The sequence below is a fragment of the Sitophilus oryzae genome, unplaced genomic scaffold (genome assembly GCF_002938485.1).
Source record: "Sitophilus oryzae breed Bouriz unplaced genomic scaffold, Soryzae_2.0 scaffold_1968_pilon_pilon, whole genome shotgun sequence".
NCBI lineage: Eukaryota > Metazoa > Arthropoda > Insecta > Coleoptera > Curculionidae > Sitophilus > Sitophilus oryzae.
The window spans coordinates 111785-115887 of NW_022146688.1; the positions used below are offsets into that span (position 1 = coordinate 111785).

Consider the following 4103-nt stretch of genomic DNA (forward strand, 5'->3'; position numbering starts at 1 on the left):
TACATTGATCATTTTTTTTTTTCAAAAGATCTAATGAGGTGATGAAGAGACTACTATACATTTTAACTAAATTTAGGAATAACTATATCATACTAAACATAACGTACTTCTCCTTCCTACTTCTCTATAAGAGTATGGCGATTATTCTATCTTGCGCAGCAATACTGGGCTTGTACAGACTGTGACCTATTATTGTCTTTATTTGGCCCACCAAAAGGTTTGGAGATCTTCCTCTAGGACGTTTTAGTAGTCATTAGGTCGCTTAAGCCAGACAGCCAGATAACCGATATGGGTAAATAGGGGTGTGACGTCAATTAGGTAAGAACAGTTAAATACGCTAATCAAGAATAAACAGGTTTGAACCGCTTTGAACAGCTTTTGAACTGCTTTGAACCGCTTTTTAGCTTAAAACAACAGACCTGTTCATTTTTGTTCAAACCTGTTTATTTCTATTTTAAAGCTATTGTTTCTTGTTTAAACCTGTTTAAATTCTTAGCGTATTTTAACCGTTCTTACCTGATTTACATCACACCCCTTTTTACCGTAGCATTTTCATTTTCCAAATGCTACTTTGTTTTATTATAGACAGTATTTTATTATTGTTTCTACAACACTTAAATTTCGGAACGCTCTCTATCGAAAATATTAGATCGTACCCTGGTGTATCGACAAGACGGGAAACGTCAAAATCGCCACCTCGGATTTGGCCGTTACCAAGGTCACTGTGCCATTTTGAGAATTAAATTTATTTGGCTGGTATTTTTCACAATATGGGAAAAATATTGTGATTTTGTTGTCCCATAGATGGATGGAGATCCCATATAGCTTTTGATTATTGAGATTTTAGTGGATCTATAGTTTTGGTAAGATTTTCCTTGACATTCCATTCGGTAGAAAAAACCTTCACATGCCTTTCTTTTAGATTCCAGTTTTTTTGATGAGAAGTGTCCAGCCCTTATTTGAGAAGAAATGTTAAATAATTATTGATTGTGTGCCTTCACAATGAGGTAAATTAATACCTTCGTAAATTTTTCGAGTTTTTTAAAATGTAAGGTTAACTAATACCGTGCATTTCTTTTTAGGTTTTTCTACAGATTTTTCTACGTATTTTTCTCAACGTTTTTCTTTGGATTTTCCTTCAAGTATTTCTAGACATTTTTCTAGACGTTTTTCTGCAAGTTGTTCTGCATATTTTTCTAGAAGTTTGTGCCAAGTTTTTCCACAAGTTTTCTTACGTGTTCAGTCACCGAAGTAATCAGTAGCAGCCTGTTCGGTGAAATTTCAGCCCTGCACCCCTCTGAGAAGAAGTTGGATGCTGTGATGTTCTTTTTATCATTAAGAAGATCTTTTTTTAGTATAATTTGGTATACAAGGCCAGTATATTTTTTATAGTAAACTAAAATTTTATTAATTTGATTTTAAATAATCATTAGTGTGTTAAGAAATTAACTATTCTTAACATTTTACATTTAACTGGTTAAGTACTTGCCTTCAGCATTACTTTAACCCTTAATTTATAAAATTTAACATTCTGTTACATTTTATATATTTTTTTAACGCTTAAGTATTTGCCTTCAACATTGCTTAAATTTTACTTGTATTTGATTATTAAAATAATCATGTTATATTGATTGATTATTCAGATTTAACATCTATTTATGTTCTACCTTTTATATCATTACGATCTTTGACCTGTAAGGGCAATCTTGGGTACATATTTTAATCTTTTTCCCTTTAACTATATATAAACAAAAAAGTTCATGAATCTTCGTAATAAGTCAAGTGAAATTTAAATATTTATTATTCGAATATAACCAAGACCGTCTCTAAAAAGTATTCCTTTTATATTATAATTGTTTGAATAATATTTGAAAAGATATAATTTGATTTTAAACAAGTTTTAAGATAGAGTTTCTTAAATATAATTCTTGTATATTAATGTACATAACTGCTGTGCCGAATAGGTACCGAATATTTCTAACAAGTAATAAATCTTATTTTTTTGGGTATTTGAATTGTTTCATTGGTTGATCCAGTTTCTCAAAATATTTAATAGCTGTACTAATTTTAGTTTCCATTCAATTAATACACTTGTACAACTTTTCTTATTTCAGTTTGTACTATCCTTTGTAAAGTATCAACATCTTTTTGAAATAAGTGGCGCCCTTTGGTATGCAGTGTAAGGTATAGGTGGGTATCATATTTTTAGTCAAGTGTAGAAGCAAAAGCTTCTTCCCACTGCCTCCGATATAAGAGTAGCCGTTCGCAATATTTTGACTTAAATTTTCAATAAAAGGAAAGTTTGTGTCACATTACCTATATCGGTTACCTTGCTGTCTGTCTGGCCAAAACGACTTAATGACTGTTCATTTTCCGTTCACTTTTTCTCCCACAATTAGTTTTTCTAGACCATTGGTTTTCCTGGATTGTGGCCAAAATATGTTAAATATGATTGGTTTATAGATGTTGACAGTCTTGATTCGATGTTAAGTTTTTCAGGCAATGAAATATCACGGTAAGGTCTTTACGGTATTCGCAATATTTGTCTATAACATCACATTTCAAAGGCGTCCATTTTACATCATCGTATTGCCAACTTCAACGTCTGAGGCATAAATGGTAATGGAGAAAATTAGGGCTCCTAGGTGTCTTGGTTTGTTACTAAGTGAAACTACTGAATCTTCTTCTTACGACGCCGTCTCCTTTCGAAGGTTGGCGATTCAAATAGCTAACGTCATTCTAGATACAGCCATACGAAATATGTCGATTGATGAGCAACCAAACCATCTACGAATGTCCTTTAGCCAGGAATTCTGGCGTTTGCCGATAGATCTTTTGTCCTGGACTTTGCCTTCAATTATTAATCTGAGAAGTTCATACTTTTTACCCCTCATTATGTGGCCTATGTAGCGTGTTTTTCTTTCTTTAATGGTAAGCATGAGTTCTTTCTGTTTTCTCATTCGATTAAGAACCTCCACATTTGAAACTCTTTGGACTCATGATATTCTTAATATACGGCGGTAAATATACATTTCGAAGGCATCTAGTTTTTTTTCTAACGATATGTCAAGAGTCCAACTCTCACACCCGTACAGGAGAACTGAAAAAATGTAGCATCTGACCATGCGTACCCGTAGCTCCAAACTCAAATCTGACCTTGTGAAAAATTGTCTCATATTTATAAATGTTTTTCTAGCCTGTTCTATGCGGCTTCTAATTTCTTTCTTCGGGTCGCATTGATCATTTACAATACACCCCAAATACTTGTATGAAGACACTTGCTCTACTGGGTCACCGTTGATATCCAGGTGAATCTGCACAGGTGTTTTGGTGAATGCAAGAACCTTCGTTTTTGTGGTATTTATGAGGAGACCGCAGTTTTCACTATGCCGAACTAATTCATTCATTAGCCTCTGCAAATCTTGTTCATTCTCGGCCAGCACAACTGTATCGTCGGCATACCTGATATTATTGATCACTTTCCCGTTAATCTTAATTCCACATTCGATTCCTTCTAGAGCTTCTTTGAAGATAGCCTCTGAATATATATTAAATAAGAGCGGTGACAGCACACAGCCCTGTCTTACACCTCGTTTAATCGTGATTTCTTCTGACGATGTTCCTTCAATTTTAACCACTGCGTTTTGCTGCCAGTAGAGATTTGTAATCAATCGAATTTCTTCTCTATCTATTCCGGTTGTTTTGAGGACTTCTATAAGTTTTTGATGGTTAACGCAGTCAAAGGCTTTTCTATAATCTATAAAACAAGCGATTACATTGACATTCATGTCTCTGCAACGCTGAGTGATAACGTTTAATCCGAATAACGCCTCACCAGTACCTAGGCCACTGGGTGCTATATACAGTCCTTTTGATTCTGGAACCTTCTTTGTTTCAGATCAAAGAGCCGAGGTATATGAATGAACTTCAAAACCTGCTTTTTCTGTACCTATTGTTCGTCAGTTTCTGATTGATATTCATTAACTTTACTTTCTTTTATACAGTTTTAACCCAAATCTCTTACTGACTACCTCCAACTGATGCATAATGAATTTTATTGCAACCGTACGCGAATAAAATAACATACATAACGCATTTAAACA

The 4103-nt window shown here is 33.9% G+C and overlaps 1 long non-coding RNA gene across 1 annotated transcript; it reads left to right on the forward strand.

Annotated features, from left to right (window-relative positions):
• The first annotated feature begins 694 nt into the window (after positions 1-694).
• Positions 695-1296, forward strand: LOC115883605. Its single transcript, XR_004050410.1, has 3 exons — positions 695-863; positions 923-1007; positions 1083-1296. It is a non-coding gene; the product is annotated as an uncharacterized LOC115883605 (long non-coding RNA).
• Positions 1297-4103: the final 2807 nt, after the last annotated feature.